This window comes from Anticarsia gemmatalis, chromosome 11 (assembly GCF_050436995.1).
Source record: "Anticarsia gemmatalis isolate Benzon Research Colony breed Stoneville strain chromosome 11, ilAntGemm2 primary, whole genome shotgun sequence".
NCBI lineage: Eukaryota > Metazoa > Arthropoda > Insecta > Lepidoptera > Erebidae > Anticarsia > Anticarsia gemmatalis.
In genome coordinates, this window is record NC_134755.1 from 8,744,003 (window position 1) to 8,770,303 (window position 26,301).

General features: G+C 35.3%; 1 protein-coding gene across 2 annotated transcripts in view; it reads left to right on the forward strand.

The window, feature by feature from the left end:
• Positions 1-26,301, forward strand: part of LOC142976470 (homeotic protein antennapedia-like) — a 193,562-nt gene that overhangs the window by 69,405 nt on the left and 97,856 nt on the right. The window contains exon 2 of one of the 2 annotated variants that reach the window (XM_076119853.1): positions 17,691-17,742. The exons of the other annotated variant lie outside the window; for it this stretch is intronic. The gene's annotated coding sequence lies outside the window, so the exon portion shown is untranslated. The remainder of the gene's footprint in view (positions 1-17,690; positions 17,743-26,301) is intronic. 2 annotated transcript variants of the gene reach the window in all.

Here is a 26,301-nt window from a genome sequence, read left to right on the forward strand (position 1 = left end):
GCTTAATTGCGTCGCCCCTAAAGCCTTGTCCGAGATTTATGTATATCCAATCCCGGCCGCCTAATCCCGCTCCTGGCCGGGTCAATCCGACCCCGGAAAAGGTTTTCCCGGTTATTTTCCGTGGAACTTTTAATCCTGCCGAATACCGACATACATCATAGAGGATTAAGAGGTTTAAATTGGAAGTTACCGACGTCCGAAATAAATTTAAATCGGCTGGCAGTCGGTATTGTGATATCGGTGCCGATGCTAAATGGGAGCCAATTTTATCCCACAAGTAAATCTTCTAAAGAACGGACGCTTAGAAAAGTTGTTATATTGTATGTAATGAATGTAATCACATTTAAACGAAGCATTGTAGGCCTTTGTTGAGAAAAAGGGTATGGATTTAGGAATTTATATTGTTCGATCGCATAAAAAGATTGTTAAATATTCGATATCTCTGTATTTAGTGATTTTCACGATAGATCGATGTAATTTGATTAAAAGTTAATTACGTATCGATTAACAACTAATTGAAGTTTGTCTTTTATCCATTGTTGTCATTCTTAGAATGCTTTTACTTTAATTGTTGTTTTTCTTCAAATAAGACAGATGTCCTTAAACCAACAAAGAAAAAAAAAGTAAATAAGTAGACTAAAATTTGAATAGAATTAATCATTTGCAGACAACAATAAATTACAGCTAAGCCGTTTTAATATGCAATATAAAAATGTTCCTAACATACATCTATAGTACGGGACTAAATTAAAATGGGTATCAATAAGGGGGCATTAAATCATACGAAAGCGTCTAGCTGGCACGCGGACCCTCTAGAGTGGACCCTTAGGGGACACCTGACCTGCCACAGTTGTACCCATGTCGCATATGGTAGACATAGCCACTTATGTACCCATTATGTATACTGTTGATATTAATGTAGCTTTGCCAGGGTTAAATATATTAGAAAAAGAAATGTGCATTTAAAAAAATATGTTATTCGAAATTTAAGACTCAGCATTCTTATTTCAAAATTAAATAATGTGGCAGTTTTTATTTTTATTTTGTTGTAGATTTAAATTGATAAGACTCTTAATTTAAATAAACTGGCCAGTGAATTGTTTCAACGTTATTTTTATGCAACGACAAACAATTTTCTTTTTTAGTAAATCCCTCTAAAGCAATGTTTACTGACATTTTATGATAGTCAAAACGACAAAACGTTTTGTACTCAAAAAGGAGAGTCAATACAAAATTCATCAGCTCAATCAAAACTCCCTCCGAAAAATAATAGCACAGTCGTTTCCAGCCAATATAACTGTTTGCATAAACATCTAACGTATATGTAACACATACCCGGTGGACAACACGGAATTGTGTACGTAAATCATTAATCAGCCGCGTCATTTGTTCGCGCCAAAATTATTAATGTTCCAGTTGCTCGTTGCCCGTTGCGCTTACGTGGCGTTGCCTCTTTAAAACGCAGTTATTGCCTTATGTGCAAACATTGCCGTCGGTGCCTCGCGAATGCGAATAAATGCATTAATTTTAAAGGGTCCGCCTGTAAATCTCCTTTTTAAGTTGATTTTAAAATGTTATTTTTAATATTGGAAAATAATTTAATTAAACTGCTGGAGTATTAACATACTTGATTATAGTTAGTGTTTTGTGCAGTTGTAATAAAATATATGAATGAAACATATTTGTTATAACGTTGATATTCACACGATCAACACAACTCAGCGATTTATTTTTTTCAGATATTGACACTTTTGTCTAAATTACTGCCTGTTTAGTAAAAGAAGAGCCTTATTTTCAATATTTAGAACAACGGAAACCTAAAAGTCGGTCTTATGGATCGTAAAATTATTGTAAAAACTCCAGCTGTTTATCAATTATGATATCACAATCATAAAGTAAATGTTTGTTATTCTAAACAAATGATGAGAACGTGCTATTTTAAGAGAGCCTCATTTGAATTTATTTTAATTTTAAGCCTAGTTCTAAATAGATTCCTATCGTAATTCTTTTTACCGTATTTTATTCATATTTTTGTTAAATCTAGACGGCCTAGTGGCCGTTTTTCTGTGAGAAATTCAATAACACAATATAGAGTAGTTTTTTAAAGATAAAGCATGCTAATTAACTTTTTTCTTATATAACACGATTCTTAAGATTTTTTATTAAAATATTACTGTGTAGATATTTGACAGTTATTATAATTAACCATGTATTGTGTTGAGTTAAATTAGGCGTGAGAACTGCTTAGATCTTGATGGTACATTTTTCGCATTTTTATTTTCAAGTGGCACATGTAATTTTTTTAAGAATGATAAGTAAGAAAAATAAATATTAATATGGTTAAATATATTTTTTACAATAGATATATGCTTTTAAAATAAAAAAAACCGTTACTACATTTTTTAAAAGGTGTAATTCGATTTCACGGATACCCAGTTTAAACCCTTAAGCCACTCATTCGAACTGTGTGTCATAAATCATCAGATACACACAGACAACAGGAACAGCAACTTTTCCAAAGTCACCGTGGCTAATCAAGTGAAAACTTGTAGCGGAGTTTTGAGGCCGAAAAGGGTGTAATTCAAGTAAGGGTTGGGGGGTTGAAAGCCGGAGGCGCAATATACTGTCGGAGGACTCCACTGATTAATGGATGTGTAATTGTTCCCACATAATGTTATATAACTCGTATAGATAAATACTGATTTTTGATTACGAATTTGATAACAAATGGATTGATCGTAACTGTTGGTCGTACCTAAATGAAGCAAAAGGGATCTTTGCAAGTCCTGTTCTTAGGTCTCAGCCCACCCTTATGGGAACAAAACGTGATTAAAGATAGATTTATTTTTCTAATTGGAAATAGTTGGGTCGGCGGTACTGCAGTCATTAGTATTTCTAAGTATAATTCATGGCATAACTTATTAGATAATGAGAAGTAAGACAGTGATGAATTATGATTCTGACTGATAAATATAATATCTTCAGTACCACTTTTCTCGTATATTTTAAACAATAATTAGATGTTAATACAGGACAAATAAATGAAGCCTCCTTTTCAGTGGTTTCAAGAAGACTATCTGGACTACCATCAGATGGACTTCTTGAACCAACGAGACAATTTAAATATTCGAAACAAGTTCTTGTACAAAATATTCTTAGTGTCGAGTTGAATATATGGTAAGAAATAAATACGAATCTGCACTTACCTAAGTAGAATAAAATTGTAATTAGATTAGAGGGGGTTCTATTCTATTAAGTTTTGAAATTCACATTTCGAAACAGTTTCAAAAATGCCTAACGCTATTCAAACAGGCATACTTTATGTACTGCGAACATAGTCCACAAATAAGAGACATTAATTTTTGTCCCTACTAATAGTGTACATTCCTCAACAGGGTCCAAGGACCAATCCGGGGTTGAACTCAATGCTTTATAATGAACCCGGAGAATGTTCTACTGACTAATGTCTTTGTAATTGTTCTTGTATTACACTGTAAACCCGGGTTACTAGGCATAAGAAATTCACATTTAGTTTCATCCCTGATTTATTGAACAGATCTGAAGTTGATAGCGAATTAGGTATAGCAAAATATGTTTTTTTTTAGGTTTGAAATTTATTATTATTGAAAACACCTGGTTATTTATAATGTGGTAGTTTATTCATTGAGGAGAATGAGGTCTTGATTGCAAAATAGCTACAAGGTGTCTATTATGTAGAAAAAGTTAATCACCTGACACGTACTCATTTAACTAACAAGCTATCGACAGTTAAATCTTTAAAAATAAAGATGGACCATAATTGAATAAAAAATCTAATTAGAATAAGTTCCGTATCACATAAAATACTAACTCTTAAGCGTATTAAATTTAATTTGTTATCTCACGAATTAATCTCAGGGCTAGGTCACGCACCTATTGTCTCCGTTCCGTTTACCGCGCACTTAATTATACGCGTGGTCTTCACAACACCTTAGGCAAAGGTGAAGATTGCACTTATCTTCCTCTCCTAATTTAGCCAAAGATAAATAATTCAATTACCGTGCGGGGCGGAATTACTGGGTGGGCGAGTAATTGAACTAATTACGTCAGTGCCTCTGTGTTATTAGTAATGAATTATTGATGCGCCGTAGCGTGTGATAAATGATCTTCGCTTGTTAACTAGACAATAATATTTTTTTCTGTCACTCGTTCGATGAATTGAATTTCATTATCGTGTTCATACCATTCAGAAACTTATTATTTAATAACCGCGTAGAGGAATCCAGCCTGGCCGCTCGATGTAGGCCATTTAAAAAAGACATGGTCATTCGTCTATTCGGCGGCAGATGTCGCTGTATTTAGTTAGTGCGTTTTCGCAGCGCGACGCAGGAGAGCGCCACTTCCCGCCACAATAACTGTCGTGTTTTATTATTATTTTATTGCCGCGTTCAGTTATCAACGTTGTTTATTGACATTCTATTACAAAGCAGTAAATAAACAAGCGTGTAACCGCAATAAAAGTGGTCGTTCATCATCCGAGCGAGATTGAGACGATAGTGAAGCGACAAATGTCCCGTAGTTCAACGTTGTGCCGTTAGAGGGTGTGATTTACGTCAACATTGATGTTCGTTTATGGTTCAATTTGTTCTAATCGACGATTATGAGCGCATTAGTTTTTACGACGTATTAAAACTTGATTTTAATGGGCGACTCTTCAAATATTTACGTACTGCTGAGTTGTAATCTGAACTAATAAACTTATAAGGATTTATTGTAGTGTGGAATTGAGTTGAGCTACTTGATTTAAGTGTTACAGCCAATAATATAAAGGTGTAATGAGTGCCAACTTGTATTCAACGAGATTTAATATGTTTATGGTTATTGTTATAGCTGGATTATAATGCTATATCATTTAGAATTATTGTTTGGCGGACTAGAGAGATTTAAATAGCATTACAACAAATAAAACAAGGCAATGAGAGAGAATAAAAAAATAAAAACAATTTCAAAATGTGCAATGCCAAAATTACAGACGCATAACTTTACCGTGCGGTGTCAAAATTTCGTCCTATATTTTTTAATCCACTGTTTACTAGTTTCAACATGCCATTATTAACATTCTGTGTAATATAATTTTGAAACTTGTATATTTTAGTAGGCGTAAACAAAGTTTTAAAATACCTACGTTATATTCACACACATTCGTCATGTTATCACTACAGCGCACACTTAATAATAATACTGAAGGGTGAGCACCCTAAAAATTAAAAATGGCTGCTGTCGGGCGCGGCTCGATTGGTGGCCATAACTCAGTTGGGCAGTAGGGGTGCGACTCATTTGTCTACCCCACCCGCGCGAGAAATACTTGCAAGATGGGGATGCTAGTGTCATATTGTTTTATTGTTTAGGAAAAAGTTTTGTTTTTTTTATGCTTTGTTCCTGTTCTGAAGTCAATTAGTTAATTTTAAGTGTTTTGTAAAGTGTGGGTTTGGTATACGGGAGACAAAATAAATATTGCCGTTGAATGTAGGTAAGTGTTTTAAATAAGTGATTTTTTGTTTAAAGACGAAGGCAGTGACTAAAATAATACTTGCTTGATAAAACCGTAATAAATAATGTTCACACGAATAGGTAATATACGAATTCAGATTCATTCATGAATTGATGAATTCAGACGTGTTGTTTATGTTGTTACCTCATTACTATTAAATATCTAATGATTTGTCATTAAGTTACCATAAAGTTATTACCTTTATTGCATAAGTTTCATCTCTTCTAACGTAACAACCGATCGAGATAACACAATCGATCGATAGCTGATAAAAAAGTACATACCACAACTCATAACGCAACGGCACGATTGACCAACTATGTGTGGGAGCAATCAGATAATATGAACTTAATTAGTTTCTTCACCGCCTAAAGTAATTCTTATCTATCTATGTTTATGAATACAACGAACCATAACTTTTTGGGACAGGTTTCACTGATTAGGTCCACGGAAACTTACAAACTTATTTTTCTACTCGATATGAAAAAATAGTCATCATCGAAACGAAAAAATAGTAAAGAATTAAGTAACCTTTCACTTTGTCAACGGTAAAGATAAGTTTGTTGGTGTTGTCGCGTGATAGTCGGCAGTTCGGTACCCGGCTCACGCACTCCTCCGAAATTATTTTAATAAAACCAGGTTAGGTGAATGTTTTGATATTTTTTCGTTCGAAACCGTGGGGAAGGAAAAGCGTTATTTGACGCGGAGTGTTTTATTGTTGAAAATTATCGCGTATTTTTGAGCCAGCGACTGCTTTTGGTGACGTTGATTACTTAATTCGGTATATTTTTGTACAAAGTTTGATATAATTTTGATAAGAATCAATAATTTTCGAATAGAATATAATTTGGGTACTATCAATCTTACCACTATGACAGTTTACTTTACAGTTACAGTTTACAGACTTACAATTTTTAGCTTACAAGATTAATTAATTAAACAAACTCAAACAAGAAGAAACTTTTTTCAATCTTAACAAAAGATTTAAACAGCTAGACTTGTTTAAATTAAGTCATACTTATACTAATAGCTATATTCATTACGCAAATGACAATTGAATATCTCCATCCCTTATTAAGTCCAACAATGGTTGACCACAAATAAATCAACAACAACAACTCTATCTTTGAAACAACAAAGCACTTGCATTCGCAACGATTATTATCTCTAAAACAAACTTAATGCATTTAAGGCTAGTAGCGACACGGTCTAGAGACATTCTACCACCTAGCAAAACTAACCGCACATTTACAACCCACCTTAGGACTATTCAAATAAGGCATACTTTCCTTTGCGTGAGTTGCAAATTTCTTAATCGAAACCGGCCAATTTAGTCGCGCATTTCAGGTGAACTTTAGCGATGAAGATATAATGTCTATTTTCGGTTGTGGGAAAGATTCAAACGGATAGTTAAAGGACCAGTCGTGATCGAGGATCGTGATTGCGACACCGTACTGCGTGCCCTTTGAACACGGGTTCCGTAGCCGTGAAAAATCACTTGAACATATGCAAGCTGCCGGGCTGTCCCTTGCCGACATTCTAATCCGTTGTAATGGTAGCAAGCGATCTTTACGACTGTTTATTCTTGTAAATCCAACTTTTATCGCCGCTCCGAAGTAAATATTGGACACACATACTCATTAGTTTTTATACAACTAATAAATATTCTACAGTTTTGGGTGTTAGACAAAAATATGGTGAGTATTATAGACTTTAATATCCCGGTTAAGTAAGTTAATGTTGGGTGTTCGTGTATTACTGATGTTATAGGAGATGGTCTATAAAGCTGTCATTGTGAATGTTTAAAGAATATTTAACTTGACAGTTATGACTGTTAACACCCAATGCGACAGTTAATTTTATTGTGTCACAATTTAGGGAATGTTGCTTCGAAACAGTTATGTAATATGTTATATATAGTCTACTGAAAAAGAAACTCATAAGAAACTTGAATAATCAGAACTAATATAGCTAGAAGTTTTCTGGCTCTTTATAAAAAAATATAACCTCAATTTTCTGTCATTAAAGCCGCAGTTTTTTTATCTATTATATCACTAACTTAAAGCTCTATATCTAAGTAGAGTCAAAACAAACCGCTCTATCTTTTCAGTCACACCGTACTGCAATCGTTTGGTAGAGCACGCAAACATGCACATTGCCTTTGAGTTGCAGAAAGAATTATAGCTCTATCTCGATATCAGTGTCATGATACCTCTACATTGGTACGACAAATGTAACACACGATTAATGACGTTTTATATTGAGTACGACGCTTGACAGTGATGTAGAGTCTGAGATAGATTTTTTAAAGAATATATGGATAAAACTGTGATCCCTGAGTGTTGTTAGTAACAAATTGAAACCTATGTAGACGAAACATATATTATTACTTTGAAATTTAGGTAATGCGTGTATTATTACAGACAGGAATACTCGTCAATTTTGAATCACAAAGCGAATCATCATGGGAACGGTTTTGTTCATTCATAGGAAAGAAGATGGATCTTATAGAAAATGTGTAATCGTAATTAAAATTGAACAGCATTCTACTGCTCATTAACTTTTTAAGAGACGTTTGATTTTACAGGAAAATTATATTTCAAAAACCTACTATTACGCAGCTTACACGCAAAAGCTCGTACATCACACCAAATTATAAACATGAGTCACTAAAACAGACAGAATTCGCTCATAACATATTCATAGTCCAATAAAAAAATCATCTAATTATTTATCGAACCACCAATATAATCGGACATATGCGCGGGAGTGTTTTGTTTAAAATTCGAACGCCGACGTCGCCGAGTATGGCGGACAAGGGATCATAAAATATTATAGCTCTATTCTATTCGATACGTGATAACTCCAGGATCAAGTGTCAAGTGAATATTAATGTAGGGCTGTAAGCTGACACCGATATACTTCCGGGAAGTGAATTGGATTTCCAAAAGTTCATTTTCGATGTTTTTTGGTAGTTCAATTACTTTCTTTTTTAAAACATATATTTGTTGTTTCTTATGGCGTACGTAACAGGAATAGAATATGTCCCAACCTACATTCCTTTGCTGTACGTTGATGGAAATTGTATAAAGGTAGTGATTTTGGTATAAGGTTGACGTAAAAACTGTAAGCTCCTATGGCATCACAGTTGTCGCCGCTTCACAGGAATGATAGACTTCAACGTTCCTCCTATTTAATTCATTAGTATTACGGAACTCAAACCCTCCTATTCATAAACACACTATAAACCTATTTTAGTCAAAAAACTACTATAATATGTTTTCTCTTTTTTATTTCGCTAAGGAGTGTAAGAAACAAAACTCTTTGTAATCCTTTCATAACTTCATATGTTTTTATGAATAAGCGGGTAAGTATCTAGAACACTTGAAATCTATTACTGAAAATGCTTCAATTATACACTGGAACATCTAAGTATGAAATACGATCTTACACTAGGTAAGTTTTGCCATCCCTATAGATCATTTCGAATATTTCAAACACAAACAATTCACCGTTATGTTTATACAATATAATGTATGCCCAACTTTTTAATTAGCAAACTATCAGTCACTAATTTTTATAGTTTAATTAACCGAGTATCGAACCCGGGGCCGTTCATAAATAATTCAAAATCATACAAATCATAACGCCAGTACACGTGCGTGATACAAATTAATTTTGAGTGCACGTGACGGTTAGAAAAGTAAGCCTATTCTTTGCGAATAGAAACATAAATAAATACAGTCAACAACAAAAGTAACACTTCGATAAAACTTAAAATCTTAAAGAAATCAGATCCGTTCAGATAAGTCTTTAACACATTTTTACTTTACGATAGTATTTTAATCCCATTTTTCTAAGTTTCGTGTCCGACTGTACATTGACTAAGAAAAGCGATAAAAATTGCATTAGTATTCTACTAGAATGTACTTCGCGTTATAGCTATTCGATTGCCTTAAATGCTATTAATAGCTGCTTACATTGTAAAATAATGGAAGATTACTATGCTTGATGTTCGTTTAATTTTTATTGCTAATAAAATATATCGATACTTGGATTTACCAGGCTTTTTAAAGATTCTAGCTTGTGAAATACTTTTTTATTACTTCCTGTAAAATACATTAAATTTTGACTGTCAGGAAAGCTTTCTAATAAATAGAACAATTTCAACATTTCCAAAAGGACAATTTTCTTCCATAGTACCACAATCGTCAACAGCGCCCCTGGTGTATTCAGTAGGTACTATTTTTAAGTAACTTTTGAAATATCAAACAGTCGATACTCGATAGTACCGTAGATAGCATATCGCGCATCGACTAGGCGTAGGTGTTTAAAGTTCCGAAATGATTATAATGGAAGTAGTCACTTCGATACCCTCCAAAAAAGAGCGTGCAAAGAATAGGATTTCCGTTCGAAACTTTGAGTAAAGTGCAGGGTCCGTGTTGATTTCATATTGTTGTTGTAATTATTTGTTGTTAGCAAAAGAACTGTTAGCTTTTAACTGTTTATAAACAGGCACAACTTTTCTCTATCCTAATATCTATTATATCTAATTTCCTATGCTTTGTGCTTCTCTCGTCTAGGTCATCAAGTCATCCATTTTGTCACAGATCTTTCAATCGACTTTCATAAACTTACTCCATATGACAACCCAACAGTTCTTACGTATATTAAAAAATCTTTATTAAATCGCAAACTAATTTTCTTCAGCTTACGAAGACTCTTTAAAGTAACACGTTATCATCTATAATGTTTCCTCTAATCCACTGAAAGCTTTGCTTCGTGCATCGGACGGATATTACAAAATCAATCTGCAATCAAATGATCGAGGTTGGTGTTCTGATCAGCTCGATTAAAACTCAACGCTTCACTAGTTCACGGCAATTTACACCTACCTTATGTACGGAACTTTTTATTGTATAAGTATTAGATTCTATTAGATCTGATGTAAGAAAAGATTTCTCGTAACGTCTACTTCAGAAGATATCCAGATATATCTTCTGAAGTAGAAATTAAGGATATTACTGCTGAAAAACAGTTTTAAAAGAAGATTAAAAGATTGCTCACTATAGAGAAAAGAAAAGAATTTAAAAAAAGCTTCTAAAATATTACTGATGGTTTCATAGAAAAGTTTGTCTCTGTTTAAACTCAAATTAAATTATTTGTCTCTTAGTAAGTGTCACTCCTACTCTAGAAATAAATATGACTTACTCATATTACTATATTCTTTATGTACAAGACTATTGTATTCGGGTATAGATCTAGTTACCACTCGGAGGATGATTTTCTAGATATTTATTATATTAAACTTACTTATATTTATTACATTATACATCTAGCAATACCAATCGTCCCCATACATAACCAAACCAGGGTCTATTGTGGATAACAGGCTCTCGACAAACAAGCACGTCCAACACAGCCTGTAAGCAATAAATTAATTTACTGAAATCTATAAATAAACTCCCAATAATATACCGTTTATTTATTAAAATAGTTGATTCATGCTCCATTTGCGTTCAAAGTTTTATACCCTATTTCAATCGCTTGGAGGCTGATTTAAAAAATTAGAAGGTTATTCTGGATTTCGGGAAATTTTCATCGTAATTTGTTCTACGTCTTTGTTTTGAAAACTTAACAGTTAATAAAACTAGCTACTCTTGTGGAGTCTGTTTAAAAGTATCCTATGGATTAATCCAAGTTATAAACCGCCTAACTGTATGCTTTTCACCAACCTTCTTTGAGAAGATTTTGTCTAAAAAAGTAAAGAACATACACACATCATCACAAACTTAATATTTACAATACTCAATATTAGTAGTTTAACTATGAATAAACTCTCAGTGATAATATACCGCTTAAAAACACCTTATTTGGCACACAAACATTGAAAAAGGAATAAATCAGTGTATTTTATTGGATAGTTTGAGCTTTCGGCGGTGTGTGGTGTATATCATCGGGCGCGTCGGCCGACAGGAGTGACGCCAAATGGTGCAGAAACTTTATGTTGACTGCATAGTTTCTGATCTGTTGTGACGTTTGTTGACTATATTGTGAAAAATAACAAACAATACTTATTATAAATACTTAAGTTGAACTTTAAAATGCCGATTTATTATAAGCATTTTATAGTAAATCTAGTGATATACTACTGAAAAAAAATACAAAGCATTTTAATCAACATTGGAGTTGATTACTGTTACAAGTTAGGTAGAAGACTCATCTTTAAAAGACAGTATTTGCATCCATTTTTCCATATTTGTAAAGTCCCTGAAGTAAAAAAGTATTTTATTTTTTAATTCTTGTCAGGATTCATGATAAAATTTGGTTAGAACATGATAAGATTGACATAAACAAAAACATAGTCTAAACCTAAAGGTCTCTATCAACGAACCTTCCACAAAATCAATGCTTAATTGCCAATTATATGACAACAATTCTACCCACGGCGTATTCATGGCATTAATTAAAATACCTCAATACTATGACTAATAAATAGCAATTAAATGGTAGATTAGATTGAGTTCACTACTCGAGACAATCAAACTAAATGCCCTGTTTGGACGCGATCAAATTAATCTTGAATTAGGTAAGTACTAAACTAAGTTTCTACTGGCTACAGGAGGTGACTTTGGTACACAGGAATGATAGTAATACTAGGCTAAAAATACTTAAGTTAATAAAATATGTTTTTTTTTTCAGAGGTTAAATATAATGGGCATAGAAAGCCAAAGGTAACTAAGAAACACAAGCACTCCTGTGTTTATTTAATACTGAAAAAAATATTGTAATTATAGTATTTTATAAAGTTTCCCCTCCCCTATCACGATGTGAAATAACCAAAGCTTGCAATTCTTTGGTTCACTCTCCGGTTTTCAATTAACTGAACTTTTACAATCAAATTCTTAACAACATCGAAATAAGCATCAATTTTATGATACATTCCTTTTCAACGTTTACGTGCGATATTATAGAATACTCATATAACTATTCATAAGAGGAAAAAGTTTCAACTGATTTTTTAGTTCTACTTTGACGCTTCCAAGCTAAGTAATTCATAAATGCTAACAAATACAATAAAGATAAAATGTATAATTCAGATTTTACTCAAAGATAATTAAATTGTTACACGTGTCTTTAGTATCAAGACTATTATTATTTCCATCGTAAGATCTATACGACGTGCATTTATAATCAATTAATAAGTAAAACTTTTTATACATAAGTACTTAGAATATCGAAGTTGAAAAACTAATAGCCGAAGGACGTAAACGCCTTATCATTGTATCAGTGACTTGACTTTTAAGCTCTTTTGAAATTACTGTAAATATCAAGTCCATAGCTCTACTTCAGTTTCCTATAAATATTTAGTTCTATTTTCTTTTCGTTCTATTTATCTTTTTATCGCAAACTATTTTATTATGTGCATCATTATTGCTTATTGAACGGTTTATACTCGAAAGCTTTTTATAGATATAGACTTTTTGTTGAATGCCATTTGAATTTCTATAGAACACTTTTACTTTTGAATAAACTCTGAGTAAACATTGAGAGATGACTAGTCCGATCAATTTCATCACTCGACCCATCAATCCAAACACAGCACAAAATCTAACCCTGCGCGTGCACATGCATAGTTTATCATTCGTTAGCATAGCAATCTGCATGCGTAACGTACCCGCGATACACAGTAATTAATAATTTCGACACTCGCCGATTAACATTTAAATCAGAGTCGGATTCGGTCGGGATTGGTCGGGAATGGTCGGGTTCCGCCGTGGCCAATCGACCGCGACCGAGGGGCTGTACACACTGACATGTGATGGATTGATTTATATTTTGTTTGTTTTAACCAATGGCGTTGATTTAGGATATCAAGGACTTCGGAGAACGTACAGGTGTTAATTCGGATTATCAGTACATTAATGAATAGAAAATCATGTCTACAGTCACGCAGAACCGACTCGTGATCCAATGTCGTGTGTTAACATTTCTCTTTACCAGTAACAATATTCTAGCACCTTTCTCCGACCAGCTATGTTAATATACAATTTCCAAGTAAGAACTTTCTTCGAAACCCACAGTTTTTGCTCAGTCTAAAAACAAGTACATCGGGGTAATTTACACGGACCACACAGACAGCTTTTTTGCACTTCTGTATAAGAATACCTATTTTATTCCAACAAACTAAACTTGATGGTCTAGACATTGACAGTTAACAATCGATTACAATGTATGTAAACAGGGTAATTGTACCGGTTCGCGTCCGTGGAATCTAAAGCTTTAAAAAATGCCTATGTAAATCTTATTGCGGTTAACAACGTGTAAATGTAGTTGGCTAATCTATCACCATACAATTAGCGTACGTCTAGACGCACACGTACCTCCGAGTAGTTGAAAGATAAATAGTGGCTGACAGCTAACTGGCCAGGCGCCTGGTTGATACTGATAACACTATCTGACAAATTACAGTTTACATTGTAGATACATTGCGTACTGTATTTCTCTGTTGTAATTTACCTAAAACCTGTTTGCAGTAGCTTTTTATTTCGCAACTATTAATCATTTAATTACGACAAGACTCTTTTTGCTAGACTTGCCAAAATTTAATTCAAATTGACGTGTACAAAACACAGGCTGTTAAGACTGACGCAATTATGATGCATAATTCTGTAGTTAACAGTTCAGTAATGACACCGATGTAATTGCGCTTCTTGTAATCGTCGGATCTACCCTAAGGTTTGACCTACCGGTAACCCTTAGTGGCGAAGGTATCGGAGCGTTACCAATAAATTATCGGAGTTAATTATGTTAATATCGTCAGTATGGACGCGGTTTTGCGTGGATCGTCAATCGCGCGCGTTCACGGTTGACGGCGCGACACTAGCGATCATTGGGTGGCACGGCTCATAAACAAGACACCTATTACCCGCCGTATGTATTATTGAGTGGGAATGTTAGTTACGTTCGTACTCGGTGCTACATTGTAGTTCTGCAATGCAGTGATATTTTGGGATCGTTTGATTTAGATATGTGTTGAAATGGTCTTGTATGAAACACTGACAGGTATACGATGCTTATTAATTGGGTATCTCTGTAATTACTAATATTGTTAACGACAAAGCTCAGAATAGATGACGACGCAACAGTCACTCTGACAAAAGTTCATGCACTATATAACAAAACTTTCCTTGATTAAGTCTCAAAGGTCTCTTTACTGACTGTTCAGTGACTCTTCCCTATACTTAAACTACCAAATCAATTCGTTACTAGCTCGTCTATATTTCAAAACAATGGCACAAACAAATCACATTCCAGACCAACTCGTATAAATTGGCAATCCTTCCGGATACGAATTTAATTCTTATGCAAATAAAATTTCGCAATGTTTTCGCGACGATTTATATCTGTCAACTGATGTGCACGTGTGCTAAGTCACGTAGGCCATTATTTCAAGTTTAGATACTGTGACCCGACGCCACCAACAAGACTACTAGGAAACGTATCTAAATTATTCGCCTAGCTAGAGTTCGTTCCTCTAAAACACACAAATCTCAATTTAGTACTGATACATATAAAATCGCGTGTTTGTATGACACGTAACAGAACAATCATTTCAAAATCGCGCACAGTACGCATAACTCGTGTTTGACACGCGTGCCCCAACGTTTTTTTCATCAATCGGGCGACCGCATTGATATGCGAAATGTAGTCGCGAATCGCACGTCGCATACATACGGTTAAAAAATCGCCGCGGTAGGTGACCGGTGCGTACTCAGCTTTAATTGAATAGATTCAGCGTCACAGGCCGACTCCTAATTGTCTAATTTGAAGCGAAAACAAGGTATCGTTGACGGACGAATATATTACGATGGCATGCAGAGGGACTTTCTTTTGGTGCGATATAAACAATGGGCCGCTGGGAATAACAAACAGCGTCGGTTTAGGACTTGTTGACATTGATATTGATTAAGCAATATTTGATAAATTGAGGTCGGATTATCCCGTTAATTATTCCCAACTAACGGCTCCTTGAGTTCTAAAAACATAATATTATGGGTCTTTAACAATCGATACGTTGGTGGCCTATTGTTTCAAATGTCCAAGTACATCATAAAAAGGTGACTCAAATATATTTATATTGCTACTCCATTGTATGGTCAAATCAATTGGAAATTAAGTTTTGCATAATCACGGACTCACAGAATAATTTTTTTTCAAAGACGTACATACATACCTTCTGAAAAGTTGATATAAAAGCTCGTGAGACAAATGGGAATCAAAGAAAATCGCTCTTATAACATCCATTGTAGAGTAACTACGTTTCAGTCGATTGTGACAAGTTTCCAAGTTTGATACTCAGGGGTGGATGAGGATGTTTGTTCAAGATATCCTACCAAATATAGACATTCCAAGGTATTCCCAACCATCGAATATGTAACTCACATTTCAATCGTCCAAACATACATTTAAGGGCACAAAGCCATCAAGACGCACTATTGTCTCTCGTCCTTGCCTAGGTGCAGCATTATTATTCGACGGTAGCCATCCATAAAGTCACAGGTATGTAGGCAAAGTGTGTGGGTGGGCTATGCTAAACTGTCGATACTTGCCAAACGACGAACGGACGGTTTGTGAATACCTATTCACTGAGGCCACACCGGTGATCAATGAGGGGGGCTTTGAAAGTGATGTGTTCAAGAATGGTGAAGGATTGCAGTTGCACTGAATTCCGTGTCGGTATTTCATCGGATTAGTACTTGTCATGTAACGGTCAAAAGTTTTGGGGCAAGTCTATAGCTTATGTTTCGTTGCTGCTGTCTCTACTTATATGTTTATGTATTCTTATTACGTACAATGTAGACGAATTAGCATATATAGTTTGTCAATAAAGACGTCTGCTGTCAGGAACAATAATAATAGTAGCTAAAACGATACTACAGCACTTTTGAAAACTGGACTATCGTGTAGTGCGATGTTAGTTTCAGTTTTCAATGTTTTATGTAATAAAGTATATGCCTGATCTGATAGACGAGGTGGCAATATATAACTTTCTATTGACTTGCCTTCAAAGAGTAATGGGTCGAATAAAAAACATTCTATTTCATAACTATCCTGGTATAAAAATGAGTTAACCTTTCCGTAACTGCGTTATTACAATTTACACTTCACTAACTCATTTTAAGTCAAACTGAACATCAACAGTTTGTCAAAGTAATGGACATTTATATCATAATTGTCAATCTGTCATACGGCCCGAGCCCACGCCACCTGCATAACAAATGCAAGCCTAATTAGTTTTACGAGCGATGTTTAACATCACCAAGATATCAATCAACAACTTAACGTATTCAAATCGTGACTTACAGTGATCGGTTTGATATACTACTTTCTTTCGGCTATTAAGAGCCTATGGTATCGGTGATTCGTTTACTGTTTTCTTTGATGTGATGATCGTGATTGAAGATCGTGATCCGTAAAATTTTCAATCAAGGGCTTAATAATAATTGTCCGGAAAATCACAGAGAAAGCTTCTACGAATTTAGAAAGCCCGTCTCAATATACGACTACAAGGCTCCTCTTATATCAACGCTAAAATAAAAAAGAATTTCAATGCTATTCAACTCTACCACCCCAAAAATGCAAAGTATGCAACGATTCATCATGTCGAGAAATTCAAAATATCACAAATAAAACAAAAACAAACCATGTTCTCGCGGCACTAAAATAAAGACAAAAGACGACACCAATAAATTGTCGCTGAAAAGTAACCAAAGCATTATACAGTTGCATAACAGTACACTAACAGTAAATAAAAAGAGGAAAAAGGAGCAAAACTGTGCACGAAACTGTGCGCTTTTAAATACGGACGACGTTGAGCGCGGGTAAGGCAAAGACATTTATGTTCACTAAACAAGTAGTAAAAGTCACTACTTGAGCGTTTTTATGGCACTCATAAATGTCAGATTGTGCGCCGGGGGTTTAGCAGACCGGCCCGTGCGCGACCGACCCACTGAATAAGGCATCCGATTTTACGAACTCGACCGATACTTAATTGATTTCCATTTCTCAATTTGTGTGATATTTTTTAATGTTTATGTTTTACACTCGCGTTGGCTGTCATTCGTTGTATAATAAAGCTATTTCTTTGCCTTTTCAGGTAACCATTTCTGCTGTTTAACAGTCCATAAACAATAAGGAGTCATTAAATGGTAAGTTGACGGACGGTTGGTGGTTTAGGGGCGGCGTGAATGACGAGCGCGGAACGACAACGCGCCGACTGCGATATTTAGCACAAAAGTTCACATAACAAGAGTTGCTACTGTAAAAGGAAACTTTATAGTCCGAGACAGACGTGAGAATAGCTCGCTTTTCTCACCAGCGGCCTCTATGCAAATTATTGCATCATTAAACACCTCGTTGCGAGCTTTCGTGTTAGATTGACGTTTGCTAGTTGTCTCAAGTTTAAACACGATTTGTAAGACCGGATGCGTTTGAGTGGCGTTAGTTTGTTCAATTATTGTAAAGAAAACGCGTTGTTCTGTGTACGATTGACGGGAACAGATAATGTGTTATGTATGACTGTGTGTTTCGCAGGCCATGTGTGAGCGAGCATGCAAATTCACGATAATGTGATTATGCCGCCAGACACACACCCACCTCGTTGGGTCAAGTCTTAATCATCTTTTGCTGAGGAACTATAAATTACTGAGCTTATTACACGCGACTGATTTGCAGCTAAATTATTTTAAAGAGCTGTTTCGAATTAAAACGGTTGAGATAGAACGTTAAATGGCCAGTTTCAATATTGTGGTATGAAAATGTTGACAGTATCCGTCTCCGCGCGGCGTATTTGCATAGTACGTGTTTACGAGCTTGTAGGGTTATCACTGTGCTATTATTTTTTTTGCTGTGAAACCTTTTGCTACTGTATCTCGTAAAATGTTACATCTCAATGAAGAGTTAAGTAACGAAGCGAAAATAAAATTCCTAGAATAGTATGTTTGAGTTATGATTTATATGTTTTTGCGGTTCCCAAAGAGGTTATGGACTAGATAAACATAGATATAAACTATCAGAAGGAAAATATTTTTTATGAATCGTAAAATTATAACGGTGTTTCTTGTTCGGAAACATGCAAATGCCTTAAATCGATAAGTTAGAATTTTTATATCAATTACCTCTCATTAGCATAAAAACAATAATATATCGATAAAACTAGCGACAAAAAACATCTATTAGCAAAAGCTCGTTAAGTTACAGATTAATTCCTTCCTATTTCCGGGCAATGCAACTCTAACTAGTAAAATGATATCATAAAAGAGGCAACCCTACTGACATATCGTAGGCAGTACACCTGCTAGCGGCGAGTGGACACATGTATGGTGGGACTGTGACTTTTATTGACACGGCCGTGTTTATTACTCGCGAGCCTTCTAAAGGCTCGGTGGGAGACAGTTTCGCCTCCCGTTGTACCCGTCTGAAGGGTAGTAATAACGCGGATCATTTTACGAAAATTGAGTGATTTTAGTAGTGCGTTTCTACGCGTTTGAAGAGGAAATTCTATTTGATTGTGTGTTTTACATACTTAAGATTATATCAGAATTTAATTCTTTAGTGCTAAATCATTTGCTTCTCTGCCGGATTTTCAAGATTGAGACAGCTAAACCAAACTTAAAATAATACAGTTACGACCTGCAATTCAATTCAATGAAACCTTAGACAAAGCAATTAACTGTAAAAAATAATTAAAAGATTACAATCTGCCATTATTTAGAAACACGCTTCCGCTTATGAATTGCGTCATATCGCAAAACTTCGTTTTATGGCTTTTGAATTACGTATGTTAAATAGAAATGAGGCATGGGAATATTCTACTTAAGCCTCTTACCGGGCCGTTGCAAAGGAATTTGATTGGAATTGAATTGAATCTGTTTTGCATGAATTCTCTGTGGGGTCTTAGTTTACTACACTAATAAAATAAAATATTTTATTCTCTTTCTTCTTTTCTCTTTTTATGGCACAGCTATAAAACAGTTTTATTGTGATTCAATTAAGATCAAACGTCCAACTAAAACTTGGTTGATAGAAGCTTAATAGGATTTCAACGTATCATGATCACGACTTGTTTACAATCTCACTTTCATTGGTGACACTAAAATAAGCGGCAGTCTTCCATTTTTATAGGGAAGTAATAAAAGCTTTTGCACTACACTGGTTTATTGAGGATGCTGTCATTAAAGTGTGAATGTCTCAAGCACACAGTTGACGTCGCCGCTATTGTTAGACTGTCGTAAAAATCTGATAAATAAATCTAAAAAACACCTCGACGGTCCCTACGTACAATAACCTAATTGGAAAACGCAAATTTTACAGGAGAGCGGTTTGAAGTTTCAAACACTTGTATCTCAAGTTCTATCAATCGCAGAGCTATGAAATTTTACACGAAGTCTTTATTTGTTGTCTTTTATGAGAAAATAAAATAAAAACGTTAAAATATATTCATTTTATTTCAACTTACCTGACGATATTTTGATGGCTTTACCTTTATCTTTTACATTTTTCATTTTCTTTTTTGCGCGAGCGCAACAAGCCCGCATGTGGGAGTTACGGGGGAGGCGCGCGGGGGTGTTGTTGACTTGCCAATGTAAAAATTAAATGTCTTAACTCTCACTAGTGACATTTTACATTGGAAGTGTTGTAGTTCTGGGGTTTGTCGAGTGTTGATTTAGGGTAGAATTAAAGCATTTTTACTAATTTTTCTTTGATCAATCGAAAGTATATGACAACCGGAAGGTCACGGAAACAAAAAAGGCAAATCCCGTAAGTACCACTTGAGGGAATGTACGTAGGGACCGTCGACCTGTCTATTTTAAACGCCCGTCTTTTCATAAGCAGCTAATCATACCACCGTAAAATAGGTGCGTATACGTTGAAAGCACCAATCGTAATGGCGCGAGAGGGCATGTCCGCGATCGTAGCGCCACGATAGCATTGTGCGGTGCGGTGCGCAAGAGTCGATCGCGACGCCGATTGCGAACGCCTGTCGCTTACGTGTCGCCTCCCGCCCGTATCTCGGACCGCATCGCACGCAAATTATAATCGATACCATTATTGTAATATCCGAGTGTAACATTCACACCACTATTGTTCCTTTTCTTTGGCGTAGTCTTAGCTCTTTGTTCGCGGCCGTTTGATGCTGTTACAGATCTATCTAAAAACTCGGGTAACAGATACATTGTTCAATTACGGCTTTCAACTGTTTAATGGTGCCTAATTAACCGCTGATTTATTAGCGCCTCTCAAATGTTTTATTAATAAGCTATTTGCAGAGCTTTCTCGTTTTTTCTTCGCATGCACGTCGGTATGTAAAAATGACGTCTTAATTTTCGGAAGGAGGACGAAAAATAATTATTCATAATTGTTGTTAACGTTGTGTATTAAAACGTGGATTGGCGTGTTTTTATGCTTTTGTTTTTGAGTTTATTATCATGTTTAATGATTTCGTGTGATCATTAACAAGAGTTGTGACAGGCCGCGGCTTGTATCGGCCGACTTGTCCAATTTAAGTAACTGTCGTGTGGACACGTACTCACCGAGTGACATCGTTTGTAAAAAGTTCATTTATACGAGTGTTTATATCAATTCCGGCTGTCCTTTCTGGTTTAACACTCCTACCGAATAGTCCCAATGAACGGTTAAACGGCACATATTCTCGTTAAGCGCGAGTTATGACGCGATAATATTTTTTTAATAGTAATGAGCTGTCAACTCTTGTAGTCATTACAAGTTTTCGATTGTGTAATTGGATAATTTATTCGATCTTTATCTTTTCAATTAGTGTCGAGTCCAATAATGCAAACTTTTAATATTCATCTGACAAATTGTTGTTGATGTTTATATTTAATAGTTAGTCATATTTTTGCTGTGACACCGCCGTAAACGAAAGTTTATTGCGCATTTATTATGCCATTTTTATTACTTCATAAAGAAGATCTGTGGTTTCGCGTATTTTTGTGTTACAGATGATGAACTAAAAAAATTGGATTATTTTTATTTCCTACAACCTTATTTATACCCAATTCTTAGGTATCTATTTCATCTAATGTTATAAAGGACCTAGGACACTAAAATGGATATTATTATCATACCTTTATTTTCTCTTTTTTCATGAACAGTCGTTAAACAACCCGTGTTATTAGTCTTATTTCAAGCAGAATTACGAAAATGACCATCTGTCTAAAAACCTTCAATAGCAACAAAACCACTCAAACTTCAATTCACATTGAACATTAATAAAACAAGATAAAGATATTTTTTCATCGAAGCACTTGGGCGTGTTGCGATGGCTCTTCGGTCATAAATCACACCACTTGCAAACATTGTTTCGTCTCATAAATACGGTACGTCTTTATACCAATACCAGATAACACTCAACTCAATTCAATGCTGCGTTCAATTGCACAAGAAAAAAGGAGTATTTAACTTTGAAATCTTAATCAGTAGGAATTGTGTATATTTTTTTCTTTGAGTGATTTCCTGCTAAAGCTAATGTCAGAAATGTTGTATTTTTGGTTCGTCTTCGAATTCTTGGCCATGTATGTTTACTCGTCTATTAGCCAGTGTTAAAACTTCCAAATTACAGCTGTTATTGCTGTTACGTATTTAGGATCTTACATAACTTACGTTTCGTGCATGGCTAAATCAATTTTGACCCTAGATTCAAGATTGAACACTAATAACGATAAAAAGAGAGTTGATGGTAACTATAAAAGGAGTTAAAGCTAAAAGCTTAAGTTGCCAGTAACTTTGCTAAGTTAACTTAACAAAAGGTAAATGCAACTGGCTGTGTGTATCGTTTTATTCGTCCTTTACCCTCATAAATAAGAAGAACGTCTTTATTCCAAGTGTCTGATAACGATTTAACTCAATTCAATACTAAAAGAGTTGTCAGTTGTAAAGAAAAGCTGTAGGCAATCTGACTGAGACGTTTTTTGACTAATTTTTTGGAAACTATTTTGATATTAGAATTAGTTTTTAATTTTGTGTTCGTGAAAAGACATGATACTTTTCCTAAAAAATGTCTTGAATTAGATCGAACTTTATCGACAACAAATGAATATCTGAAATCATAGCTTTGCATACTATCTAATCTGCTGCTTATTTCAGCACATAGGTATAGAGCATAATATGATAAATGTATTATTACAATTTTGCTTCAACATTTTTTTGGTTTAAATGATGAATTGGGTCATTCCAACAAAGAAGTTTCTAGAATATAAACTTTTATTTACAGATATAACAATTTTTCGCAGAAGGTAAATCGACTTTTGCACTAACATAAAACACTTCATTAGCAGAACATTGGTGCCGTTAACAATTCCTCTTGAAAAGGCCAAACAAATAACTCTGAATGTTTATATGTTGTTCGAAAACTAGCCCTTTGGCGTCACTTCACTATTAAGTCAATGAACTCATTACCAGTTAGTTAACTTTCCAAACAGCTGAAGGAACAGGTGAAAGTCCTATGCAAAACAGGGTCACTATGCTAAGGCATCACGCGAGACACAACAGCTGTTACGTAAAACACCGTATAACGGCTTTAGAGCTATAAATTGACGCAATATAAGGTCAGGGTCCCCATATAAACGTTCAGTGTTCGACGTTGGATGCACTACGCCGCAATGTGGTCATTCGTTTCAAATAAATTACCATGTAATGGTGCGTTAATTTGCATACTCTACTCGCCGATACTAATGTCTTAGCAAACAAAATTCAACCTTATGACACACATCTTGAGGTTTATTTTCCATCTGTCAAACAGTTTCATTCAAAAGCTCCGCCGACGGTGCTGCCACAGCGGTATTTTCGGGAACTGTGAGCTTTTACGAAAGTTCTTGCGCCATCCCAGAGATGGCGTTACTGTCGCAGGGTAAATTTGACCAAAACTCGAACCATTTTGTAGCGTAGCCGTGGCGCTAGGGGGTTGAAAAGGTTTTGTTGTACCCGAGGGTTGTTTGCTACGAAATGTTACGGTGGTAAGTTAATAGATGTCGCTGCAACGGTGGCGCTGAAATGATACGGAGATAACGGATACTTTGGAAACTTATTCGAGATTTTGCAGCTGAGATAATATAGGGGGAGCTTTTATCAGTACTTTACAGAATACAGGGGTTGTTATGAATGAAATGAAATAGATGGCTTCAAACATTTTGTTGTTGCTTACAAAGTTAAAGTTAAGAAATTATAACTAGAGCATCCGGTACACTATTTAATACAAATACCTTTACTCTTTTAAATAGACGTAGAACAAGAATTGCTGTAAGTTTTTGATATCATGGAAAGCTTAATGTTCAAGCTTAAGACTTAACAAAACAATACAATAAGCTTATTAAATACTTAAATTGTATTGTTCTAAATCTTCAACTTTTTATGCACCTGTCTAAAAATAAAACAATCGCCTAATTAGTCCTTTATAATCTTGTATTTGCATACACCCATTGTCAACGCACTTGAATGAAGACGACAACATTGAGAAAAAAACACAAAGCGGCATAAAAGGCTTTATTCTAATCCTAACAATGAAAAGTGAAAGCCTAAAACTCTATGCAAATTATAATTCGCACAAGCCTACTGTATTCTTGCATAAAATTGACAATAAAGTTATAAATCTCATTTGACCCAATTGTAGTCAATCCGGGAGTCCTTTTTTTTAAATGTCATTTGTTTTTGACTTACCTGTTGTCGCCGGTGCTTTAAACTTGCACCTTTGTGCGTTGATGTTGTTGTGCAATGTATTGAAATGAAAATTGGTTCCGGAGTTCGAGATGAAGTTGAGATTGATGTTGCTAGAGTAGAGGACGTTGGTATTTGAGATAAGAAGTCTCCTGCTTTAAATGTAGTTCCAAGTACCTATAAGCTTACAACTCCCTTGCACGAAATTAAACGGGATCTTGTTATTTTCTATGTTTATTTTGTATCAGGGCTTAATAAATCATTAAGGAAATTAACAGTACATTTTCTTCCTGCAAGCGTACACAGCCGCAACCGGAGCGTGCATCCGAGAAATTTAGACGTCTCATGCACTAAGCAAACACATATGATTTATACCCAAACACGGGGTCCGATGACGTTTCCACACCATAAATCGCAGCCCTCAAGGCGAGCGGACATATCGGGTGCTTTATGAAGAGCACAGACTCGACGACAGTTCGGATACCGCGTCTACCTAGCTGGGTATAAATTGGTACACGCGCCGGTCACAGCCCGGTACACCCGGGTATGCCAGGGTATAAATCTGGCACATCCGGCCGGCTACCGCGCCGGTAGTAGCGACGATTATTCACCCAATATCGAGTTTTGGCTTCACTAGCTAGGTTTCTAATCTTCGCTTTCGTCGAACTGGATTTATGTCTCACGATATAAACGTTTTCTGTATTTTTAAGGCCACCGACTAACTCACAACCCCATTCCGTTGACAGTTGTATCGCTCTCGCTGCCAGAAAATCATTTGGTGTGTGTGCAACCTTAATTCTGTGTATCAGGCCATTCGTTTTCATTTTGAAACGAGCAAACAAAGTTTATATAATTTCTCGTACTTATCCTCTTGTTTAGTTTCGGTAATAGCAAAGAAAATGTCGAATAACTTTCGCCGTAACCGAGAAAACCTACCAAATTATGACGTAACTACTAAAAGCTTTCGGTTCGACTACTAGAATAGGAGCCCTAAATCAACGTCCATACTCATTAGGGCGCGTTCGTGAATCCTCGGCGTAAACAACACTCGCCCTTCGACTGTCGCTCGTCTAGACGTGACCTAACTCACCTAGCTTGCCTTTTTTCCAGCGGCCAAATCCCCGAATCACACACGGCTAATACGCGAACGTTCGTAATAAATCAACTCGCCATTTTTGTTTTCAACGCACCGATAACTCTTTTGTCATAGGGTGATGTAGTAGTAGGTAGGGGTCCAATGGAGTTATTTATATTGTCGTATTTTCCTTGGTGGAAGAAAATTTCCTTTCTGTTTGCTTCATGGGTCAGTGATCAGATTCGTTCGGCAGCCTGCTGCTGATGTGGTTGGTAACAAGCATAAGGGCGCAAGAGAAAAATTGTGTAATTTTATTTACAGGAATTATTTTCCTTCAGTTGTATGGCTGGATTAAGTTCATCGTTTATTACTACCCTTTCTAAGCCATTTCTTGTTCGATATATCTTAAGTATGGTACTCACCGCTATGAAGATCAACAAGTTACCTTAAAATTGTATAAAAAATAGGTATTTTTAAAACAAAACCCACTGCACATTGTTGGAAGATAGGTAATCATAAAACCCATCACTCACATTGAAACTAAGTGCCGGAAAATTACTTGCCAGTTCATAATCTTACAAGCAATTACATAAATGGTATGGAATTATAAAAATTGTGATGTGCAATTAATCAATTTAATGGATATTAAATAGAAGCAAAGAGGTAGTTATCGGGAACTGCTATATTATTAAAGTAAATTACTTTTTAAGATGGTTTTTATTTGCAGAAATATCTAAAGTACTTATGAACGTATTTTGAAGCAATATCAAGATTAGTCAAGTATAAGGTCAAGTACAAATTGAGTTATTAAATAACAAGTATTCCTACTGGCTACTGTTTATTACGGGCATGGGAACTAGTTCAGTGAGATTATGTGTTATTAAGTTCTTAATTCAAAGGAAATACGTCGGTTTATACACAACCTACAATTAGTGAGCTTTAAAAATAACAGTAGCTGTTT